Raw genomic sequence first — 27,277 nt, forward strand, 5'->3', positions numbered from 1 at the left:
AACAAAGATATTTAATAATAGCTGCAAATTATGTGTTAGTTTCCTCATGAGAAATGTACAAAGTGGAAGGAAATATTTCCCACAACTCAGAGGAACTAACAGTAAGGTTTAGTTATAGTACTCTGTTGACAAACATATGAATTAACTGATAGAGCTTCAGAATTTGCCTGCCATGTAATAGACGCAAATGTTTGTTTTCAAATGAAGGAAAGACATTTTCCCATTTTCATTTGTATATATTTTTTCTTTATAATGTGTTATATATAATGGATATAGTTTACATAAAACAAAACTATTTATAGTTATATATAATTTTCTTACATTCATGTTTAATTGTGACAATATTTAAGTGATCTCTGTGTGAAACTATAAAACTAAAATCAGAACTTAATTCAGATAAATTGTTATGAATTCGTCCCGCATTTAGCTTATTATCCTGTCCTGTGTAAAAGTTATTGCTGAAGGAAACAAATATCTTCATGTATCATTTTATAAAATTTCCCTTTTTCAGACGACACTGTAGATTCATGAGGAAAGCCCAGAATCTTCCCCCGCTGCCACCATCCATCACTGAGACTTGGCTGAGTCGGATCCCGCCTTGCTGGAGACATCATTAGCGGCCCAACCACCAGCACTCTGTATCCTTCTCCCCGTCAGCGTTCAGCCGTGTTCCCACCGGCATCAGAAATACAACTCCAGGAAAGAAACGGGGAAAACAGAAAGGAAATTAAAAAAAAGAATGAGGGGCTGGGATGTAAGCCAGCTGAGCTGGACTGACCGCAGGCTTTGAGAGAAATAGCATCTCCATTAAAAATTCTGCTCTGCCACAAGCCATGTCTGGGAGCGTTGGACCCACTGCGTTCATCATTCTCTCTCCCCTCCCTAAGGGTTCTAAGACAGAAGGAAATGGGGTTAAAGTCTCATTGCCCCAAAGCTTTAGCTCTACAACATTCATTCCTATGTTTTCTGTGACATTGAAACAGATTCCTCCATTTGCACCTGGACACACTGGCCTGAGCCAAGTTAAACAGCAACTAACCTCAGTTAGTTTAGAATTTACACTCTTTTCATAGAAGAAAGGACATTCATGAAGGTCAAAAGAACAGAAACAGAGATTTGGAACAGATTGACTTTGGGACTTACACAATAAAGTAGAAATAATCACGAATATAGTCAACATTATTGTTATTTGGGGAGTACATATGAATTCTTTCTGTTGAGTCTATGCATAGATACGCATATGCATGTATACAATCTTTACTTATGTGAGCACACACACATATGGTGTAGAAGGGAAACAGAACAATGGATCTATGTATTCCAGAATGAAACTTTTAAAAACTATTTTACTCAATTTTATTTATATGCAATCTACATGCAAGAAAATTTACATTCATTCCAGAGAAATTCTGGAATAGTTATTTCACACCCTCATACAGTTGCTTTAGTGCCTTTGTTGAAATTGATCAATGACTTAATATGCAAGAGCTCTATTTCTGGATACTTTGTGAAACATTGATTTATTTTTCCATCTTTGTATGATCAATGAATGCCTCATTAACTACACTTATATAATACGTAATACCAGGTATAGTAAAGCTTCTAATTTTATACTTTTAAAAGTTACTATATTTAATATTCATGCTTTACAATTCCACATATACTTTAAAATAGCTATTTCAATTTCGGTAAAATTCCTTGATAGAAGTAGTTTGGAATTTTGTTGAGTCTTACGAGAGAAGACTAGCTTCACTTAGTTATGTTTCTTCACTCATTGAAAGGTTGCCCTTTTAAATATAGAGAATCAAATGAATTTTGATAGATTTATTCGTAAATATTTTATACATATCCCAATGGATTGTTGCTCATATATAAGAGCACAATTGAGGTTTCGATGTTAACATTTATCTTATGGGTTTAGTAAAGTTACTAACAATAGTAATAGCTTTATGGATACCCCGGGATTCTCTCTATAAACAATTATAGTATTTTAAAGGGAAGTTTCACTTACTTCTTTTCAATCTTACAACTTTAAATTTGTGTGCGAGTACTGGGAATCCAATTCAGGTCCATATACTCTTGCTCAGCTTGCTCTTTCCTTCCTTCCTTCCTTCCTTCCTTCCTTTCTTCCTTCCTTCCTTCCTTCTTTCGTTCCTTCCTTCCTTTCTTCCTATCTTCCTTCCTTCCTTCCTTTATAAAAAATGTATTGTTACTGTAAAGGTATTGTACAGAGGGACTATCATTTCATAAGTCAGGCAATGAGTACATTTCTTTTGGGGGGCAGTGTCACCCTTTCCTTTCCTTTCCCCTAGTTTCTTCCTCTCATCCCTACCCACAAGTTACATAGGCCATTTTCCACATAGTGTACACTGAATAACATGATTGCATTTGTTCACCCTTCCTCCCTCCATTACTGCATCCTGCACCCCGCCACGTTAGCCCCCTTTAAAAAGAAATTTACAATACCTAAGCAAAAACAAACACCACCAACAACAATAACAACAACAAAACCCATTTCCATTTCCTACAGTTTACATAAATAGTCTTTGAAATGTTCTGAGAAGTTACACCTTTGGTCTCCTCCCCTAAGGGCATTCCTCCTTAGTCTGACCCTTTATTCTTGAATGTCTAGAGTCCTGCATAGGTTATCATGTCCAATTATATTTTAGATGTAGTTTCCACATAGGAGAGAAAGTATATGCTGATGTTCTCTCTGTCACTTGGCTTTATTCATGGCTGGACCAATATCACTTGAACTACACTTCCAGTCCAGCATTATGATGGTTCATTGGAGATGGAGTCTCATAGACTTTTTGCAGGGGCTGATTTTGAACTACAATCCTTCAGGTCTCAGTCTCTTGAGAAGCTAGCCGATAGGTTAAATCTTACCAAATTTAAATAACAAAAGCATTTTGAATTATTCAATGTTTCAAGAAACTAATAATTCAAGTGTATTGATCATAGTGTACTTTAAACAAATGCCTTTTGTCAATTTGGACAACTTCCCTACTATTCCTGACCTGCTGGATGTTTTATCATAAAAGTTGTTGAGTTTTTGGCAGTGATTTTTGTGTGAATGTTGAAAAAGTATAATGATTTTTCCTCTTTAACCATATGGTATATTGTGAAGACTTGAGTTTTTACTTGTGAGATAACCTTGCATTCAAGAATGAAGAGTGAACCAATGCAACAGTGATACTCACAGGACACTACGTTGGAAAGTAACTTTATAACTTGGGGGAGTAAGCGGGGAAGGAAAGTAGCAGAAATACGAGGGAGGGTGGAAACAATGATCGACAAAAAATGTACTCACTATCTTACATATGTAACTGTAACACCTCCGTACATCTCTTTGACAATAAATTTAAAAAAAAAAAACAAAAAATAAATTCTACCTGTATGTGATGCAACACATTATAAGTCCTTAGCTTAATGTAAATGTTTTAAAATATTTGACCTAAAATTGTGAAAGATATATGTTTGAAATTTTGTATACTTTCTTCCCAAATCTCAAATAAAATTCACTATTGAAATCTTATAGACGTGGTGTTTGTGAGGAAAATGAGATAATAACACATTTAAATTTCTTGCTAAGCATGAGGGTATTCAGATAGTTTCCTGTTCATTCAGAAGTTTTGTTTTAAAAGTTGTACCAGTAGCTCACACCTTTCACCTTAGGTCCTTTGGAGGCTTATGTTGGGAGGATCATGGTTCTGGGTCAGTGTTATCAAACAGAAGTTGAATGTGGTGGCATAACCTTGTCATTGTACCTGTTGTAGGATGTGTAAATAGGAGAATTGTGAAGATTGTGGTCCAGGCCAGTGTGGGGCAAATATTGAGACCCTATTTCAAAAATCACCAGAGCCAAAAGGGCTGCAGGTACAGCAGAGTATCGGCTTACAAACACATCTTAAATTTAAACTCTAGTACCACCAAAACAAAGGGAGAGAAAGAGAAAGAAAAAAATAGTAAGAGAGAGAGAGAATTGTTGTACTCTACCTGTAAGTTATGCTAGAGTTGCCACTTGTCACTGGTTTTAGAAACAAAGAGGTCCTTGCTTCTCTTCATACAGAGTAATTTTTTTAATTTTTTTTAAAATTTAATTTTATTTGTGAACATACTGTACAGAGGAGTTACAATTACATGGGCAGGATAATGCGTACATTTCTTACCAAGCATTGCAGCCTCCTCCTTTGTTTACCCTTCACATCCCTTCCCAGCCTCCCCCCTCCCCCCCAATCCCAATCCCAATCCTTCTCCTTCCCCCCGTTCCCCCCCCCCCCCCGCACCGACGTTGTAAAGCTCGTTTTGGACATGACAACTTGTACTTCTTATTGTTGCAACAGGTCCACCTGTATCCTTAAACAACTGGTTTTTCCCCATCTCCTCCACAAGTTATACTGACATCAAATATAGTGAAAGTAGGGGTTATACTGTGGGGGAGGGACATACAAAGCAACAAAGAGATAATCTTATAAATGCGTTAGGAACACATGCATAAAAGAAAAAAACATTAAAATACATATCTAAGGGTTCATTTTCCTGACATCACATTATCTGACCTTTTCCACTTGACTCATACATATACTAGATATTGCAAATAAGGGAAACCATGGGACCTATGTTTCTTTGGGCCTGGCTTACTTCACTTAATATAAAAAATCATACTGAGTAATTTTTAATGTACCTAGCACATTGTGAAGTTTGAGCTATGTGGGTTCTTGGGGCCTATTAGAATCTTAGGTAGAATATTGTTGTTTTATTGTTCCAGTCTGTTTAGATTGAGGCTGAAGATCATAGTTTGCATTTTAAATGGTAGTTTACTATCAATTCATTTATCTGAACCTGTGCTATACTGGATTAGATTTGCCCCACGTATGTGCAAGTTAGGAGTTAGACTAAGAGCTAGTCTACAGAGTTGTGCCTTCCTATTCTAATCAGGAATTTGGGGTTGACGAAATTTCCTGGGTGCCTGAACCCTCCCACTGGGGATTCACATGCAGGGAGAAGCGAGAAGGAAAAAGTGGGAAATTTCCATCCACATGGATTGCTTCTAACTCTATGGTCCACTTGATTGTCTTTATTTTCACTGTGTTAAGTTGTTTGTCACTTTATTTTATTTCTATCTTGCTAGAAAGTCTTACAGTTGTTAGTGGGAGGACTTGGTAGTAGAGGGTTGGACAACAATAGACATTAATTTTAGAATATTAATTTCATATCAAGCAACCTCAGTGAACTCTCTAATTACATTCATTTTTATGATTTTCAATATTCTTTTTGTATGAATATATTGTCATAAAGGGTGCACAAGTATGTGATTGAAAAGGGTGCATGGAAGCACAACTTTATTTCTTCAATTTTCAAACCTTACTACCTTCATGTTTACAACCCCGCACTGAGTCCAGCAAAATGTTAAATAGAGACAGTAATAATCGCAGCCCTGAATAATTCTAAGGAATTGTTGTAGGCAATATTCTAGGCAATGCTTTTTAAGTTTATCATGCATTAAAATATTTGAAGAATATTGTGAAGTTTATATAAATGAAGTTAAGAAGGTTCTCTCGTTTGCTAATAATTAGTTTCTTTTAAATCAGTTTCGTAGTTTTGAGGATTATTTTTTGTATCTTTTGGTGTGACTGTTTTGTCTCTTTTAAAGTAATACCTGGTGAATGACATCAATAGTTCCTAATTCAAAGTCAATGCTTACTCTCTCACTATGTGTGTGTGTGTGTGCGCACACTCATGCAGTTTTATTTCATAGCTGCATTTTCTGAGTGATATTTTATTTAGAATTGTTCTTACTCTCTTGTACTTTTATTCTTCTTTTTTTTTTTTTTTTTTTGGGGTCCGGTCGTGGGGCCTGAACTCTGGGCCTGGGCACTGTCCCTCAGCTCTTCAGCTCAAGGCTAGTGCTCTACCACTTGAGCTACAGCGCCACTTCCGACTTTTTTCTTTTTGCTTATGTGGTGCTGAGGAACCGAACCCAGGGCCTTGAGCATGCAAGGCAAGCGCTCTACCACTGAGCCCCCTACTTTTATTCTTCTTAATTTTATCATTCTTTCTAAATAATTCGTCTTGTAAATTCTAGATACTTTCTAATATTTTACCATGTCTCTTCTGGGTAAACATATACTAATTAACTTATTCAAATTTTAAAAAACAAAAGATGTATGTATTTTTTATGTATATTGTGATGCTTTGAGAGTTGTGTACGATATGCAATTATAATATCAAGTTAAACAACATATATTACTTTATATGCTTTCTTGATGAGAACAACGAAAACCTATTTCATAAATTTTCAAGAATATGAGACATTGTAAATCTTCATGGACACCATGATGAACAGTTGATTCTTTGAGATTATTTTTGGTAACTAAAATTTTGTACCTTATAAACTACATCTCCTCAAACTCATTCTGGTAATCACCATTTTATTCTTTGCTTCTTCTAACCATTCAGCAGTATAAACTTCTATGTTTAAGAGAGGATATGCAGTGTTTGTCTTTGTCTGTTTGGTTTATTCTAATGAATATGATGTCCTCCATCATATTTGTAAATTCATACAAATATTCATCAATAGGTTCCTTTGAGCAATGGTGAAATGAACATGGGAGTAGTGATAGCTATTTAGCACTGTGCTTTAATTTCCCAAGAAGATATCAAAAAAATTCCATTTAAAATATCTGTATCATGATGCATTATACTTATAAATCAATACGTTGAATTGCAAACCCTTTGCACAATTACGTAATGATCAATTTTAAGTACAAAAATAAATATACTTGAGAGTAAATTTAACCATGAAAATGAAAGAGTTCACATTGAAAACTACAAACTTATAATGGTGTAAATATACAGAATGTTCCATATTCATAAATTTTTAAAAAATATTTATATTGTTTAAAATATGTAACCCAAAAAGATCAGTGGATTTATTGCAATTTGCATCAAAATTTCAAAATTTTTCACAAAAATTCTAAAATAATGTGAATGGAATAATATGCATGAAATTAGAAAAATGCCAAAAAGCAAAAGGAGTAGAACACACACACATAAACACACACACACACACACAAACACACACAAATGCAAAGCTTCAGGCTTTGTGATTCTTTCAAATTTTACTTTAAATCTATTATGATCAAAACACCATGACAGTAGCATAAAAACAGACATTTAACCATTAGGGAGGACACAGAGCCAGAAATAGATATACATATTTAGTCAGTTCAGTGAAAGTATAAAGAGCACATAATAGACAAAGACAGTGTCATAAATAAATGGTGTTGAGGTAACCGCATATCCATATGCAGAAAATTAAATCAACCCCTTATCATATAAAAATTAAGTTAAAGATTTAAATGTGCAGGTGCTGGTGGCTTATGCCTATTATACTAGCTACTCAGGAGGATGAGAACTGAGGATCACGGTTCAAAACCAGCCTGGCAAGAAAATATATAAGACTCTTATCTCCAATAAACCACTAGAAAACCGGAAGTGGAGCTATGGCTCAAGTGGTAGAGCACTCACCTTGAGCTGAAGAGAGCAGGGACAGTGCCCAAGCCCAGAGTTCAAGCCCCACGACCGATAAAAAAAAAAAAAAAATTTAAATTTATGTCTCAAAACTTTAAAACAAAAAGAAAAACAAATACTAATAGAAAAATAAAGGAAAGGTTTATGAGGTTGTTTGAGCAGTGACTATTTTTCTATTTGAATGCCTAAGCACAGATACCAAATCAAGTGAAAAATTCAAACCATGCACCAGATAAATTCATACCTAAAACATATAAATAGCAGAGCAGTGCTCTTAACAGTTTTATTAAAAATAAACAAAGATAAATATTTCTCTTTTAAAAGTACACGACATATGCAAAATGTGTAGGAAATTTTTCAAAATAACAATCAGGGAAATACAAACTAGAACCAGAATGACATATCACTTGACATCTATTAGATTAGCTACTATCAAAAAGGATGAAGAAAAAATGCATTGCTAAATAGGAAGAAAAGCAGGAGGACCTATGCACATTACTGGTAAGAAGGTAAATAAATGATTGCAACCATTATTGAAAATAGTATAGGGTTCCTCAAAAGCTATTGGGTTTTTGGCAGCATGCAAGAGGATTCTTGAAAAGTTAAAATCAGAACTACCATAGATCTAGTAATCCTGCTACTGAGTATACATTTCCTTTTCGAGAAAATATGATCTCACATTCACTCACTTTATTGTGTATATGTTTCTAAGTTTTTCAAAAGTTGACTATATAAGTTTCTTCCTTGTTCCCTCACCACCTTGCTTAAATAGTTCCCATTTCAATATTTTGAGAAAACTTTGTACAGAGGGATATTTATTGGTGAACTTCAGAAATTTTGCATTGAATGGGAAGAAGTTGGAGGATAAAAATAAAACTCTGGAAACAAACATCAAGGTTAATGTATACTCATAATAATTCTGCATACAAATCTCTCACCCAACCAGGGACACAGTAAAGGGGCAACTTTTATAAGACAATGTAATCATGAGATGCACGCATTATAAAATTTTCCATCAGTCTCTGTGGGGAATTTGTTTCAGGAATCCCCACATACAGAAAAATGGTGGTTGCTCAAGTCACTCATACAAAAGGGCATAACATTTACATATCACCTACCTAAAACCTCCCAATTCTACAAATAATAAATAAAACTGTATAAATGGCTGTTATATTGCCCAGGGAAGAAGATAAAAATGTCATGTGAGGCTGTTCATCCAAAATGCATTGTTTTTTCAGGGCTGGTTGAATCTGCAAATATGGAAATTGATGGATAGGATAGGTGTGCAGGGAACACAGAGCAAGTTGTGAGGTGGTATGCATGATTTCATCTTCCTACATGGTAATTTTCTTACCTGTAAAAGTGGGCCTGTTGATAATAATCGCACAGAACTGTGTGAAGAACACTGAATTGTGCTTGACACATTTGAATAGTAATGAAACGGGAATAAATTTGAAGTCATAATACAAAAAACAACAACAACACAGTAGCAATTCTTTTTCTGGAACTTTAAATGAAAGCATTCATGAGAAAGACAGAGGGATGTAAAAGGAGAATAGCATTGCAGAAGGAGGGGATTGCTAGTCCATAATGTGGTAACATTTGCAATGTACTAGACATTATATCAGAGGTCGGTAAGGTATGAGATTGGGCCAAATCCTACCTTGTAGGCTTCCGGGGTTTTGTAAACAAGCTGTATTGAAACATGTCTGTGATCAGTTTCTTGTGGGTTGTGTTTGGCTGTTTTTATATATCAACACAATTGTAGTTGTGACTAAGACATTGGGTCCCTAATTATGGACAAAATGTTTACTGTCTAGCCTTTTGTAGCAGTTAACTGGGCTTTAAAACATACTAATGACTACCAGTAAATCTCCTCAATTACTTATTAGAGCATTTAAACTTAAGGGAAAAAAAAGAAGAGTGTGGCTAAAGAATATCAGAGCTAGCAAAAGACAGATAGTATATGGTAAAAAGGAACTTTAAGCCAGGTGCCAGTGGCTCACTTTTGTAATCCTAGCTACTCAGGAGGCTGAGATCTGAGAAGCTAGTTGGGGCAATAAAGCCCCATGAGACTCTTATCTCCAATTAACCACTAGAAAACTATAGGTGGTGCAGTAGTTCAAAGTGGTAAAGCACTAGCCTTGAGTAAAATGAACTCAGGGACAGCACCGATGCCCTAAGTTGGAGCTTCACATCTGAGAAGAAGGAAGGAAGGAAAGAAGGAAAAGAAAGAAAGAGAGAAAAAAGAAAGAATGAATGAAAGAAAGAAAGAAAAAAGAAAGGAAGAAAGGAAGGAAGATTAGAAACTGAAAAGAGAAAGAAAAATTGCAATCAGATTTAAAAATTTTTAATATTTTTATGGAGATCTATTAATTATACAATGGGATTTCACAAGGACAGATTTGGAAACAAACTGGATCAATTGAAGTATAATTTTGCAAAATTAGGTATGTAGCTTCTTAGGTGGCAAAGAATAAAGATCCTTTCCTATTATTTCTTCCCATTACCACTTATTCATTTATTCTTTTTGCTTTTACTGCCTGACACTGCCTGCTTATTCATATCATTCCTTAGATTTCAGTTGCAAAAGAGCTTTTACCTTTTCCAATATGTTGCTTACATTCAGCCAAGCTCTTTTATATCCTTCTGGATTTCTCTCTTTTTGCCCTACTTTTATATCTTATTTGAACTCTTTGAGGGGATTGTAATGGGGTAAAGGGGGGAGGGCAGTTGAACTCAGGATCTCACACTTGCTTGGCTTGCTTTCTCAATTGGCACTTTATCACTTGAGTCATGCTCCCAATCTGACTTTTGGTTCATTATGTTGGGATGAAATCTTGCAGACTTTTCTTTTCCAGGCTTGCTTCAATCCTCAAATTCTCTGGACCTCAGCCTCCAGCATTGCTTGGTTTATAGGTATGAGCCACCAGCATCTATTTTTACCTGAGCTTTTAAATTTTGAAATAGCCATAGCCTATTCAAACTCTGTCATGTTGGTCTGTGTTGTCAAGATTCTTCCAAGCCTTTAAGTCAGAGTTTAAAATAAACTACAGGAATTGGACAGTGATTATCTTAGGATGTCTCATTCTCAGGAAAGTGTTGCAGTTTCATAGTTTGGCTGACATACTTACATGATGAATACGAACTCTAGTTCAAAAGTAAATCTGCTTGCATTCCAGCCCAAACATTGCATTACAAGTGCTTAATAACTCCTAGAACTCAGTGTTTATCATAACTGCTAATTTTCACTTGTGAAATGTACTATCCAGGTTTGGAGGAAGGGGAAAATCAAGATGGTTTGACCTTACCTGGAAAGGCTTCCCAGAGGAGAAAAGCTGGAATTTAAGTTGGATTGTGAAATGCATTACAATTAAATGAAGTTATAAGGATGACAATATACATAGAGATAGTCTCTATGACTAATCAAGTTTTCTGTGGACATTGTTTTCTCAATGTAATGCAATCCATTTGATCATTCCCTTCTGCATGTGTTCATTAATTGAGCTAGTATTTCATTCATCCCATCTTCATTCAGCAATCATTCCAAGCACAGTGCCTGTTAAAGAAGATTTCCAGACAAAGAATTATTGGAGTCCCATGTTCAGTGTGACCAACCATGTACATGCACATGTGTGCATGTGCCCATACAAATACACATATGCATTTGTATATGTACTTATAAAATAACTATCTCTTCCAAGTGTCTTGTGCCATTGCGATTTTTACATCATGTATAAATGTGCAATCTGGTGAATCTGATATTCATGAAACTGTAGAAGCTCATAGAAGTTAGTCAAATTCTCCATGCTACACAATTTTTAACTGGCAGCATTGAAAACTTAACCCAGGGTTGTCTGTCTAAGAGTCTATCTTATGTATGGCCTGTATGTTATCTGGCCTTTTGAGGGAGACTCAAATATTGACAAGGGAAATGTATTAAAGACACAGATAACACAGGCAAGCAAGTGAGCAGAAACTGGTGATTCCAGGAAGGTAATGACAGATTACTCAAGAGCTTTTTAGTAATTCTTACATGAGTCTCTCAAGCAATCGTCTTTTATTTTAGTATACTCTCTAACTGACATCTGGAATTATGATATCTTCAAGAAAGTGCTCTTTATATTGGTTTGAATCCCTTGCCTGACTGTCTTTACCATGTAATAGGAAGGCTGACCAGAAAAATCTTCTGGACAGGATTCTTCTGTACCTTAGATAGGAGGTTAATATGGGATAAACGACTCTGCCTATATTAAATTGAAAGGACTCTGGATAATTTACATTTGAATCTTTTCCAATCTGAATTCCAGGCAGGCATGACAGCTTTCTCTTGTTCTCTTCAAGGAGTTCTGCCACAGAAGTAGCAAAAGGATGCTGAGAATAAGTTCAGAATCAAAATGAATTGAAGTTGGGGATTTAGGTGGATGGTGACATTTTCCTTTGTGAGTTGAAATCTTGGTTAATGAAATGCGCTGCATGTTGCAATAACGTTTTTATTGTTCCTGTCACTCTTAAAGCTCCATAAAGTCTCCTACAGTGTGACAGTCCCACAATAGTATGAGCTAATGCATCTCAAACTTTCATGTGCATACAAATCACCTGGGGGTTTGGGTTTAACTGCTGATTCTGACTGCTTAGCTCTGAGATTCTAACCAATGCCACGTGATATCCACATGGATGCTTAACAGAGCGCATGTTGCTCACAGTGGAGAAGATTTAGGGGAATGACATAACACAGATGTGGGTAGAATCTGCGTTTTTAGCTATTTCCTTTGCCTTGGTGTTTTGAGATACATAAGATATAAAGAAACAAAAGTACATAAAAGACAGGGAAAATATCAAGTGTAAGTGGCACTGAGTATATTCTCAAAAAGGAAATTTTATTCTAGGATACGATGGGAAAAATACAAAACTGATCAAGAAATAGTCCATATTCGTAGTAGTGCTTCTTTAATATTCTCTGGTGGCACCAGTTTTTCTCTTATTCTTTCTCAGACCAAATATGTATTTCTTCAAGACAGACTAGAAAAGAAGTAAAAGATTTAAGCTTTTAAAAATTTTAGGTTCAAAATTTCTTTAACATCAGAGAAAGGTTTTTCAGTGCCGACTCTTTAGTGTCTTTTAACTCTCTCCTCAGAGACTGTCCAGAGAGGTCAGTAGCACCACAAACAGTATGACCAGTACAGAAAGACACGTGAGTACACTGGTCTGTCATTCATCACATGACTGCGTGTGACATCAAAACTCCTAACAGCCTGTTCATTTCTTACTGACCCTTCTGAGTCTTTTTCCTATGAGTAATATGGAAAGGTTGTATATGAAATATTGAAAGTAATATTCAATAGCTTCATATTTGCTTTCTGTCTTTACATTTTCTTTCTGTTTAGGTTCCTCCAGTTTGCTTTCTCTGAACTTTATAACACCAAATTCATCTTTACCTCATTGCTATTGAGTTCACAAAGAAATGCAAGGTGAAAGAAGGCCTCTATTGTGTGAAGAGGTGGCTACAAAAAGTTTACCATTATTTTTTTTTTTGGGGGGGTCCTATCTTGAGCCTGAACTCTGGGCCTGGGAGCTGTCCCTCAGCTCTTCAGCTCAAGGCTAGCGCTCTACCACTTGAGCCACAGTGCCACTTCCGGCTTTTTTTTTCTGTTTATGTGGTGCTGAAGAATCGAACCCAGGGCCTCAGGCATGCAAGGCAAGCGCTCTACCACTGAGCCACCTTCCCAGCCCGAATTTACTATTATTTTGATAGAATTTGACAGATTTACAAGAGACCTGTTCCAAAGAATAAGATGGCTGTTTTTGTTTGGTTTTTGAGGCCTTCCTATGAGAGATAAATGCAAATGACAAAGGAATAGAAATATCATGACTTCAATGATACTTTGAGGTTATAAGAATGCTGTTAAAATAATTGGTCATAGAAGAACATGTGCCATGTCCTATAATATTGAAGGAGAAAATGATGAAAAGCATACAGACAAGAGCAATATGCATGAAAGAAAATTCATTTTAATATAGACTTGATGTGAGAGAGTAAAATACTATAAATGATGGTGCTATCTTGCCTATTGTAAAGACCATGTATGTCAGGAGATGAGATTAGATGGGTCTTATCATATAGTGTGAGTGCTGTGCTTTCACTCATGGTCAGTGGCAGAAGACTGAAATAAGAGTTTTGCATTGCAAATGCTGCTAGGAAGGCTACCTTTATAAAATGTGTTATATAGAAAAGGCGAAATACACATTTTGACACTCGTAAGCATGCCAGTGTATAAAAGTTGCTTATTTCAGGAACTCTGAGATACTAGGTATCTTAGAAGGATTACTGGCTTTTTAAAAACTCTTTGGTCTGCAATATTAGCACAGTGTAGAAATAAAGACAATGTGTCTTTTTTGTATAGAGAATATTTTTCAAGAAAGGCTACTGAAATCCATTGGAAATTTGATAGTTTTACCATTTTTGTTTGACAGTTTGGAAATACAAAAAAGTGAATACACAATTTAGACAACTGAATAACACATAGGAAAATAGTATTTTATATTGTTATTCAAAGGAAATCCTCAGATACAATTTCTAGGACCTAAAGACTTAAAATGTCTAAATGAAATGAAAATGTCTCAATGAAAATATACAGACTATCTTTGAATATACAAGTACCTTTCAACATTTTCATTCTTGAATTTCCTGCACTCTTGTATATTTGTCTTGAAGAATTCCCTTTCAAAGTATGGAACATAAATATTTCCATTATTGTTTAATGTTAAATATCATCTGCTTATTTATACTTCATTTACAAGATAAACTTTTATTAGGCAAATAATAGAATATTTCATTTCTCTTTGATATCTTCATCTTTGGCCAGTTGACGGATGATGAACCACAAAGATATTGAATGAAAATTTGGAAGGATCTATTTTATCTAAAATTTTCCCTTTCTACTATCAATATTTTTGTGAGAAAGTAATGAGAAAAAGATACATTTTTTAAACGACCTATATTCCACTGATCTGTAGAAAATTCAATATAGTTGTTCTAGTCCTGAGTAATGCTGAGGTTAAAATAGTAGAATCAGTCAAACTTTGGGGTCACCATTGACCAGCATTGACACTTTAGCAGTTACTTAACCTCTATGAACTTAAGTTTCTTTTCTTTAGTACCATAAAGTACATTTTATGATAAGTACATTTACCTCACAGAATTTTCCTGAGTACATGACATATTACTTCTTAAATTCTTTGTGCAAAGTCTAGAATATGATAAACATATTCTCATTACTTATGAGTAGTCTTTTTTTAATCATCCATGGAAATAAAATTCTTTAGAGTTTGAAGAATCACCATGTCTCACTGAAAGCTTCATAACTTTAGTAAGACTGGATTTTAAAGCTATATATAGTGATTAAAAAAATATTTCCAGCAGTCTTTATTTTGTAAATCCAATTTACAGAAATAGCAATACTGTTACATCTGGCTTTGTGTATAAATACATTTCAATGTCTTACAGCAATAAAAATAGAGATTATGTGTAAAAAGGGAAAAAGTGATAAAGAGGGATTGCCTTATGATTACTGATCATACAAAATGCTATGCAATTATGAAAAGCAATGATGTACCATTGCATGCTAATAAAGACAGAAGAGGGCTGGGAAGGTGGCTCAGTTAGAGCGCTTGCCTTGCATGCATGAGGCCCTGGGTTCGATTCCTCAGCACCACATAAGCAGAAAAAGCTGTAAGTGGTGCTGTGGCTCAAGTGGTAGCGTGCTAGCCATGAGCTGAAGAGCTGAGGGACAGTGCCCAGGCCCAGGGTTCAGGCCCCATGACCTGGGGGGGGAGGTTGGGGAGGGAGGAAAGACAGAAGAATGAAGAGAAAGAAGGGAGGCAGAACAGAAGAAATAGTAGTACTTCATTTCTGAATTTCACAAATTGGGAAGCCCATTTCAAAATCCCAAGATATGTAGGTGTTTTCTCCAGGGTTCTTAGAAAATGGACTACTGGTCTTTTAGAGCTCTCTCTCTCATATTATCTTACTCGACCTCTCATCCACTGTCTGTTGAGTGACTAATGAAAGAGAAGCAGCGTAGCTATGCTGATATTTGTGGCATCCTTTTAGTTCTTCAATACCATTCTGTCCCTAAATGTATGCAGGGAAGCCATAAACAAATGTGCCGCCATTGAACTATCGAGAAAGTGAAGAAGAAAATGCCCAGTTCATTTCTCTCATTATACTACTGAGAATTGGAGAGACCTTCAAATTCAACTTCTTGTTTCAACACTCCTTATCAACACGGTTAAAGAAATTCATTTCCGTATGCTGATCTTTGGAATTTTAGAAAGCATTCTCTAACAGGGCTGTGTATGGATTTTGTATCACTCCACTGAGATCTTCTGACAGAATGCCACCAACTATCGCTTTATCCATTTCAGTGAGTTCTTTTTAAACTTCATGCTATTTGACATTGCCTTCTTCTTGTAATGCTCCTTTCATTTTTGTAATAACCTAGGCTCATGGTCACTTTGTCTTCTTCTTGCTAAATGTTGCTCTTACCTTGTTTCATTTGAAACTCTGTCCCTGGCCAAACTAGATTTAGTTACTGTAAGATCTTACCTGTGGCATACCCTGTTATTTATGTTATTATTTTAGTGAAGTTGGCCAAACAGTGTCTCCCAAAAGAACATTCCTATTCTGATTCTGATTACCTCTGAGTGTGGACTTATTTGGAAATAAAGATTTTGTAGATGTCATTAATTTAAGCATCTCAGGATGATATCATCCTAGACTTAGGGTAGGCCCTAAATTCAATGACTCATGTCCTTACGAGACGAGGACAAAACCACCTAGATATAAAGATATACAAAGATGTAATAATGTAATCTATAAACCAAAGAGAGTTAATAATTGCTAACAATTATCAGAATCTATGAGTCAGTTGTGGAACAAATTATCCCAGAGAGCCTCCAGAAGAAGCTGACTTTATTGAGGTTTTGATTTTTAGATTATTAACTTCTAGAAAACAAAACACCATTAATCCACCTATTTTATGGTAATTTGATTTAAAAACTCCTTGGGAATTAATATAAAAACTACTAAATCCAGTATTGTAGCCCATATTGTTGGCTATATCAATAGGGCTCTCTGAAGATACATAAATATCATTTTATTTAAATAAGAAATTTTCAAATGATAATCCTCAAACCATTTCTGTTCTCAGCGTTAGAAAACAGCAAGACCACTGTTATTCAGAACAAGATATTTAAGTAAGTTTTCTGTTCCTAAACTTCAGTTAGAAGAAATATGTGCTGAAGTGTCTTAAATATATCTATAATCCTGATAAGCATTTCTAGCTCCAATTCAGCAAGTACTAGTCCCTACTCAACACTTCTGGTTTGTATTGAAAGACAACTCACAATCCAACTATCAAAAGAAGATAGAGTACAACACCAAACTTAGTGTTCTTTTGTTTGTTTGTTTGTTTTTTGTTGGTCATGGGGCTTGAACTCTGGGCCTGGGTGCTTTCCCAGAACTCTTCAGCTCAAGGCTAGCACTCTACCACTTGAGTTAGAGCGCCACTTCCAGTTTTCTGGTAGTTTATTGGAGATAAGAGTTTCACAGTCTTATTCCCCCATTTGTTAGCAAATGGAAAGGCTTGGAAAAAATTATATTAAGTGAAGTAAGCCAAGCCCAAAGAAACATAGGTCCCATGGTTTCCCTTATTTGCAATATCTAGTATATGTATTAGTCAAGCAGAAAAGGTCAGATAATGTGATGTTAGGAAAATGAACCCTTAGATACGTATTTTAATGTTTTTTTTCTTTCATGCATTTGTTTCTAATGCATTTATAAGATTATTTCTTTGTTGCTTTGTATGTCCCTCCCCCACAGTATAACCCCTGCTTTCACTATATTTGATGTCAGTATAATTTGTGGAGGAGAAGGGGAAAAACAAGTCATTTAAGGATACAGGTGGACCGGTTGCAACAATGAGAAGTACAAGTTGTCATGTCAAAAACGAACTTTACAACTTTGGTGGGGGGGGAGGAGGATTGGGTGGGAGGGCGAGGGGAGGCTGGGAAGGGATGTGAAGGATAAACAAAGGAGGAGGCTGCAATGCTTGATAAGAAATGTACTCATTATCTTGCCCATGTAATTGTAACCCCTCTGTACAGTATGTTCACTATAAAATAAAAATTAAAAAAAAAAAAGAGTTTCACAGTCTTTTCTGCCCAGGTTGGCCTTGAACTATGATCCTCAGACTTCAGCTTCACAGGCGTGAGCCACTGGCGCCCTGCAGTATTCTTAATTTTTATACAAACATTCTCAGTGAATGAATCCATCTTATATAATCCAAAAATTTAAAAGGCATTCTTCACAAGTAACCCTCCCAAGCCCTTTTGCAAAATGCATTAAGCCCATCACTAGCGCCAGCCGTCTTCAAAACTCTTAAACGTGTTAATTTCTCCTTGTCTCTCCATCATCTTAAGACATTTTTCTATCAAGATATATTTCTATTATCTATTCCTTCTATGATAGCTTTTACTTAATAAGCCACAAGTGTTTTTTTCATCTTCCAACTTGAAATACAAATAAAATCAATATTATTGTGTCTGTTTATATATGTGTGTGTGGGTGCAAGCATGCACTGTTCCTGCCCTTTGAACTCAGGCACTAGGCACCATCCCTGAGCCTTTGTGCTCAAGTCTAGTGCACTACCACTTAAGGCCATGGTGCCACTTATATTATTTGGAGATAAGAGTATCACAGATTTTCCTGGCCAGGCTGGCTTTAAACTATGATCCTACAATCCTCAGATCTATGCTTCCTGAGTAGCTTGGATGTCAGGCCTGAGCCACAGAATCTGGCAACATGGGTCTTTCTGTTAGAAATGATGATGACATCTCACTCCCACACGTGAACTCCAACTCTTTGAAATAATTGGAATAGATGACTAGCGTTCTCACCAGAAACCAGGTGGTGACTTTAAACCCTATTGAGTTAGGTGGGTTTTTCAATTTCCATTGATATTTCTGTTCTGCACCTACAATTATCTACTGTTAGTTTTACAAATGTGTCACAGACTATTTGAAAGCTCATTGTTTGTGATAGTCTTTCTTCTCCTCCTAGATTGATAATATCTCCTATCTTTTACAATGTAACCAGGATGTCACTTTAGTACTAGATCTTTTCTTATACTCTTCCAACAAGTCGGGCTTACTTCTTGTATGTTCTAGTATTGTTTCTCTTTATATCATAGGAACCTATAGAGAATTGTACATTTATTTGTGTTATTACCCAATAATAGACATCTATTTATGTTGAAAATGTGACTCTGCCCATCTTCTTCTGTTTTGGTATCCTCATTGGATGGCCAACTACAGAACTTCTACAAAAAGAAGATAATATTGAATCAATGAGCAAACATGCTTTGCTTGTCTATCCAGCCATAAATTAATTGATCAATATCACTAAAATCATAAAGCTTTTATTCTGCAGCAATTCTTAGAAACACCAATTTCGTTCTTGGTTTTTTTTTTTTTTTGGTCCAGTTATGGGGCATGAACTCTGGGCCTGGGTGCTGTCCCTCAGCTCTTCAGCTCAAGGCTAGTGCTCTACACTTGAGCCACAGAGCCACTTCTGGCTTTTTGCTTTATGTGGTGCTGAGGAATCGAACCCAGGGCCTCAGGTATGCAAGGCAAGTGCTCTACCACTGAGCCACCTTCCCAGCCCCAGAAACACCAATTTCTAAAGGGACCCTGATTCAATTATGGAGGCATAGTTTTGAGCAGCAGAAGGAGGTATGTAGATTTCCAGGTAGCTGCTTTATCCAGCAATGAATGGGTACAGATATACTAAGCTTTTCTATGGGAGCATAGCTAATTTACAGAAATGTCTAAAACCTAGGACTACAGGTATATTTTTATGAGAAATATTTATTACCATTGGTGAGGAATAATGCAATACAAACAATTATTCAAAAACCAATTTTCTTGGTCAGTTTTTGTTGTTGCTGTTACATGCTGTTTCTTCTGTCACAGATATTTGTGTTTTAAATAAGAACCTTTCACTGTGAATACCTTATTATACTATTCCTCCATGATTTCAAACCTGAGCAAACAGGTGACTTACCCATATTGAAAAGGCCCAACATTCCATCATAGAGACTTCAAGTACATTTGTGCATTAATTATTTATGAGGCAAAATTCTATGGTCTTTGATAGTATATTCTCTTTTAGAGGAAACGAAAGCCCTGTTAATTTAGGGTAAAAGGTGAATTTAGACACCTGTGCTAAATAGGCAATAAAATGCAACCTAACTCTAAAGAAGGAATATTATAATTAAATCAGGCCTACATATGAGCGAGTTGATTTCTTCATCTGAATTTGTTAAATTTTCATGGCAAACAGAATTTAAATCCTGACCCAGAGCAGGAGCTCTGACATCTTTCAGTTCTCAAGAGTTTTCTACTTTAAATATTCTAGGCTTCCTTTATTTGTCTTTCAGGTCTAAAAGGATGACACTAATTCAAGGTCCTTCCTTTCTCTTGAAAATCCTATGAAAATAAGTTAAGAATATACATGTTAGTTGTTAGTCTTTTTTTTTACTATTATTAAATCTAGGCAAAGCACCATTTGACCCTATAGAACAATAAAACAATAGTAAACATACATTTAAAAGATGTCTTCTAAATGAAATGGCATAAAATGCCACGGTCTAAAAAGTTATTTTTTTAACCTTCTACTAGAGACTTCTAAATTTGGCAAACCAAGATTGATGTGTCATATCTTTCAATTTTTACTTCTCTAGAGCTATTCACCTTCTTTCATTAAATACAATCATTTTTACAAAGGAATTAAAGGAATGCTAGGCAATCACATTGAACTTGTGAATGACATAATCACTTTGGAGGGATGTTGACCTTGGGGGTAATTAGGAGATGTTGCTCTCTTCTCTCTGTATCCTTTGTAAGTAATTGCCCTGCTATTGCTTCTTCATTTCAGTGGTCTATTCCTCTGATGTGGGGAGGTATGCTTTTGCCACAGGGCCTTGCTGTAGGATGCATTAGCTAATACTTGAAGAGATGCTACATATCATTCCATGTGAAGCCATATCTGTGGGATGGTCTGGGAGGGAAACTGCCTGAAAATATGTTGCAAGGCAATGCTGAGTGAAACACAACTGAGATTCTCTCCAGAATTTAACAATTTACACCAGGGAAGTAAGTTTTCCCAATACAGCCTAAAATAACTTTCTTTCAGGCTAAGTTTCTTTGAAACTTTGAGAGTGGTCTTAGCTATACAAAAAGTTTATTATCACTCTCAGTCAGGAACACAATTCCTTTTGACAGTGTGTTTCTCTAGGGAACACATAGCAAATGAGCACAGCTATTGTGAAATTCTAGGCTTTCCAAAACCAAGGTAATTCTACATCCTCTGTATGAATATCACTGCCTGGTTGCTGTGATATGAGGTCCTCTATATTCTCAGTCCAGACATCATTCAACAAACCCAAAAGTCAGAGTAGTGTCTAATATGCAACTTTTCTCCTTTTCTTCTTGATTTGTTGATGTTTTCTGTCTTTCCTTTCAAAGGTACTGATAAACTGGGCACCAATGGCTCATATCTTTAATCCTAGCTACTCAGGAATGTGAGATCTGAGTATCATGTTTTACAGCCAGCCTTGACAGGAAAGTTTCTGAGACTCTTATCTCTAATCACCAAAAAGCCAGAAGTGGAGCTTTGGCCCAAGTAGACTAGTACTCAGAGACAGCACCCAGGCCCTGAGTTCAAGTATTTTGAAAGCTTAAAGTAGTGCTTTTTTTTCTTTTTAAATAGAAATTATTAAATTTTATTATAAAGGGAATAGAGAGAGGGGTTACAGTTACATAAGTCAGTACATTTCTTCTTTTTTTTGTTTTTGGTCTATCATGGGGCTTGAACTCTGTGGCTGGGTGCTGTGCTTCAGCTCTTTAGCTCAAGGCTAGTACTCTACCAAATTAAACCACAGCACCACTTTCAGTTTTCTGGTGGTTAATTGGAGATAAGAGTCTCACAGACTTTTCTGCCTGAGCTAGCTTTGAACTGCAATCCTCAGATCTCAGCCTCCTGAGTAGCTAGGATTATAGGTATGAGCCATGGGTGCTCGGCTAAGTAATTTCTTTTTGCACAGTGTTACCCACACCCTCATTTTCTCCCACTTTTTCCTCTCCCAGTTCCCTCCCCTCCAAGTTGCAAAGTTCTTATCAAAATGAACTCTAAGAAATGGAAACAAGAGGATTTTTATTGTACCACTTAGAGCTCTTTCCTTTTTCTTTCTTTTTTTTAACTTTTTTAGACTTTCTTTTTTAAAGGCTTTATTTCCTTTTGCACTGTTTTATATGTCTGTAACCTTTGTCTTGTATATAAGTTTATCTGATTTGGGGAGGGGAAACAGTGGGACTAAGGGTGAACCCATTCATCAGTGATCCTAGACACTATGTGAGACAGGAATGCTTCTTCTTCTGGGGCACTCATGCCATTTGTATTCTTAGTTTTTCTCCTCTAAGTCACATCATGGATTCATGGAACCATAATGTTCACTTAGTAGAGACGTTTGAAGGTCATTGTTTAACAGATGAGAAAATAAAAGTGTGCAGGTAAGAGTATTTTTGCTAGCGCCTGCACTGCCGCTGGGATGATAGTGATGTGATTGGATTCTATTCTTATCTCTTATCTCCTTAATGAGAAAATTTGCCATTCTTCTTCCTTGGGAAAATACAACTTTTCTGAAAAAATAAACCACAGACATATCATCATATGACACTACCTAGTATCTCCAGGTTCCCTGCATATCTACTAGTCCTCCTATATGAAGTTTTAAATTGCTAGTCACTGAGCATCTATACATGTGATTCATCTGTAAAGTTGGTGTCTCTGTTCTTTGCTTCAATTCAAACTTGATTTTCCCCTATACTGGCTTAGACATTTTTTCCATAAATAATGACTACATTTATTTTGATCTATAGCTGTAGGACACTTCAGAAACATTCATTTCAAACATCTAAATCTAGAATAAAGACTCCAACTGACTTACTTTCCCTTCCAATCTCATGGTTACTGCAATTCATTGGTATTTATTTTACCTACCCTATATCCCATATCTACAATTCTGTCATTACCTAATCTATGCACTATAATTTCTCCTGGAATCCACTCCCTAATAGACACTGTAATGTCTCTGTCACTTCTCAGTGATTTCCACAACTGTTTGGTAATCAAAATATAATTATAGAACATACTGAGAAGTTTTACATATATATTTGTATCTGCAAGATGGTACCTTTCAAGATGGTAAATGCCTATATCACAAATATTCTCTTAAAGATATTCACCATGATAATTTTGTTCATGTTAACAAATATTAACTGAAATTAGTGATGAAAACCCACACATATAATGAAAATTACGAACCATATTTTAAGATTGGAGAGAAAGAATATATATATATATATATATTCATCTACTTGTTCTTCCTTTACAAGTGATTTATTAATTCTCTAAATATCTGCCATATCTGGAGAAAGCAAGAGAAAGAAAGAAAAAAAGACAGAGATCAGAATTAGCAGACTATGATATTTTCATTGACTTTAAAAATACAACAATCCCAACATGAGCTCTGCTAAGCATCCATGTGGAGCTGAAGAGAGAAGGTTGTTTTTTGTGCATATTATTTTGTATGTTGTTGTAGTTTAATTTTATTGTAAAGGTGAAGTACAGAGGGGTTACAGTTACACAAGTCACGTAATGAGTATGTTTCCTTTAGAACAGCGTCACCTTTTTCTCATTCTCTCCCAGTTTTTCCCCTCTTGACTTCCCTCCTCCAAAAGTTGTATAGTTCATTTCTAACATAGTGTCTAGTGGATGTCACTGCTGAATTGGTTCATCCTTTGTCCCACCATTTCTGTGCTTCCCTTTCTCCTCCTCAAATCAGATAAACACAAGACAAAGGGTACAGAAATCGTTAACAGTGACAAAAGGGAATAAATCAAAGATAAAAGGGAAAAAACAAACAGTATAATAATAAACCTCTTACTTCCATTTCTTGGTGTTCATTTCGATGATCATATGCACATAGAACAAAGGATAATGTAATGCACTTGGTGTCTGGGGAATTTTGGTGGATGAAGTCAAATCCTTTTTCTGGAGGGTTCACACTAGTGCCAAGTGTGGGGAGTACTTTTCTGAGCTCACTTTTGTTTTGCAAAGAAAGGATGAATCTGACAAGGGGAAAGGACTTGGGCCAGAATCCTGTCACTTTATGCAAATCCCAGCCACACCACCTCACTCTGCACCTCCGTGCCAAGAACCAGGCTGAAGCAACTGATACATACTATTCAGTTCCAAAGGGGGTTTCAAGACTGGAAGTGTTTAAAGATTCATTGATTTCAGCTCTAGAAGATGTAGTCTGACAGTTTCATCCTCCCTTTCTTGAGAGATTTTAATTTAGAAGACAAAAATAAGGATAAAAGGAAGGACAAAAATGGCACATGGATGTCAGAAGTTTGGAGGCAATTCAAAGGGGACATAAAACCAACCATAATTCGTAAATTTTATAGATACTCACCTCCATCAAAGCTACAGTACAATTTCTATTATACCATGTTTATTTTTCAAAATAGTTTGATAAACTTTACGAAAACTGTAATGAAAGCTTAATCTCAGTGTCTCCCAATAGGACAGAATAGAAACTGAAGTCATCCATATCTTGTAATTCGGAATCCTGTGGAAGCTGTTGCCTGTTTTTCAAAATAAACTCCAAAAATTAGAAACGATGAAGTTTTTTTCTTTGCATTTTGTATTTTGCTTTTGTTTTTCTTGTTTTTTTCTCTTTTGTCCCTGGTTTGATTTCAGTAACTTTTATTTTGTATGTAAATGTATCTGTTTGGTGGGGCACAGGGTGAACAAATGCAGCAGTGATACTCACTAGACAGTATGTTGAAAATGAACCACACGGGGCTGGGAAGGTGGCTCAGTGGTAGAGCACTTGGCTTGCATGCATGAGGCCCTGGGTTCGATTCCTCAGCACCACATAAGCAAAAAGAAAAAGCCAGAAGTGGCGCTGTGGCTCAAGTGGTAGAGCACTAACCTTGAGCTGAAGAGCTGAGGGACAGCGCCCAGACCCACAGTTCAGGCCCCCACAACCAAACCCCCCCCCAAAAAAAAAAACAAAGAAAAGAAAATGAACCACATGACTTGGAAGGGCAGGGAGGAGGGGAAAATGTGGGCAAAAACAAGGGAAGTGGTGACACTGTTAAAAAGAATTGTATTCCTTACCTGATTTATGTAACTATAACCCTCTGTACACCACCTTTATAATATAAATAAATAGAAAACATTAAAAATAATTGGTCTATATTGTTTCAAAATTGATATGGATATGTCTAAAGACATGGCTAAACACTTAAGATTATCCAGGTAGTGTATGCTAAAGCTAACACTTGAATGTTGTTTCCTGGTTTCAAAACATGTACACAGCTTTAGTATCAATAGGGAAAGTTAAAGAAAGACACTCGATTTAAAAAATGTTTTCTATTGCCTTTTAGCAACATAATCATATGCTTTTAATTGATAGCTCTTCACATTGCCTTTCCTCTTGGTATTGAGATGTTAGTAAAATTGTCTTTCCCTCATTTGCATGTTTACACCTCCCAGAACAAGTCTAGCTGAAAATTCCACTTTGGAAGGTGCAATATGCTGTTATTATTTATTGCACTCATCATTTAGATTTGTCTCTGCTTCCAAAGGGGGCAAAATTACAGCATTAGTGTCAACCTGGACTTGTTTACTTTCTCCTCTAATGATGATAAGCCCACAGGCTCTTAGGTTATTTTCTTGTGAAAACATAACAAATTCAAAATGTAAGAGATGGGAAGACATTATTCTCTTTAAAACCCAATAAGGAGAAACATTCAGTTGGAACTGAAGGTTGTAGGTATGGAGACCATGTGTGAAGAGAAGTCAAGCGTATTAGCCTGATTTTGAGCAGATGTTCCCTGGACTATTTTATGCTAACATTTGTAGAATTGTCAGACACCAATCATCAGGGTATAACTAAAAAATCTGATAGGTGAATAGAAATTTTTCCATATATTGACAGTAAATAATAATTTAGCTATAGATGATATCTACCATCACTTTGACAGAGCAGCCACATCTGACACATGAACATTTGGATCCTGGTTCTTACTGCTTAAACAAGTAAATTCTGGCTTCTACACCTTCAGCTGCAGTTTACAGAAATCAGTTATTACCAGTGATATTTACCCAAATGTTTAGAATTGTCTAGATTCTGTGCTACTGTACATACATTATCTTTTACTTCTTATGGACTTTTCTAATTATATATTGTGATCACAGAGGGTAAAATAAGAGTTTAACAGATCAAATGCTTTGGTCAGGCTCACATAGCTGTCACTAGATTGCTCAGGATTAGAAAAAGTTAGGACTGTATCCAAAAAGCATCCTATATACCACCAATCTTGCCACGAAACAGAATGGGATACTATATACACTGAGTCTTTGGTATTAGAGGCCTCGGCTTAAGTTCTGAACCACCATTTGTTCCCTAAGCTCTTTACCACAGTTTTCTCTTCTGTAAAATGGGGACATACACTATCCCTGAAGTTGGGTTATTGATAGAATGAAGTAAATTCATGCAACGTAAGTTTTATAGCATGGCTTCTTTGTTCTATAAATAGTATCATTTTTTTAAAAATTATTTTGCCAGCACCATTTACTGAAGAGGCTGTCTTTCTTCCATTCTATTTTTTTAGCTCCCTTATTGAAGATTAGTTGGCTATAGGTCTGTAAATTCATTTCTGGGTTTTCAATTCTATTCCATTGGTCCTGAGGTCTGTTCTTGTGCCAGTACCAAGCTGTTTTGATTACTATGGCTTTATAGTAGAGTTTGAAATTTGGTGTTGATATTCCTCCAGCACTGTTCTTTCCATTGAGGAGTGTTTTTGCTATTCGGAGTCTTTTATTGTTCCATATGAATTTTTGGATTGCCTCTTCTATTTCCTTGAAGAATGAGGTTGGAATTTTGATAGGTATCGCATTGAATTTGTAGATAGCCTTGGGAAGTATTGCCATTTTCACGATGTTAATCTTTCCAATCCAGGAGGATGGGAGTTTTTGCCATTTTCTAAGTTCTGTGTTGATTTCCTTTTTCAAGTTTTTAAAGTTTTCATCATAGAGGTCCTTCACTTCTTTGGTTAAGGTAATTCCTAGGTATTTTATTCTTTGTGAGGCTATTACAAATGGAGTTGCTTTCCTAATTTCAGCCACACTTTTCTCATTGTTGGCATACAGAAAAGCCATTTCTTTTGGGGGGTTAATTTTTATTATTGTCATTCTTAAGGTTTTATTGTTCCTCAAAAAAACTATGAAACCTAGAAGAGAAACTTCCCAGAACATCTCAGAAGAACATACTTTGAATAGTATCTTGATTAGATCCCACAAGGAAGACTTGAAGAAATCTTCACAGTAGCTTACTGAACATCAAGGTAAGTGAATCTGTGAAATCACAATCCTTATTCCACAGGATCCTTCAAAGATCCTAATTTTTTAGTAAGCCCTTTTAAAGAATATGTGGATTATATTAAATTCCATGCTTTGCTTGTAAAGGAAAGGCTAATGATTTTACAGAAGCCAAAACCATATGTGTTTTGAATTGAAAAAGCACCCTTAAACTATAAGTGCAGCTGG

Source organism: Dipodomys merriami, unplaced genomic scaffold, assembly GCF_024711535.1.
Source record: "Dipodomys merriami isolate MVZ:Mamm:240054 unplaced genomic scaffold, mDipMer1.0.p SCAF_21, whole genome shotgun sequence".
Taxonomy (NCBI): Eukaryota; Metazoa; Chordata; class Mammalia; order Rodentia; family Heteromyidae; genus Dipodomys; species Dipodomys merriami.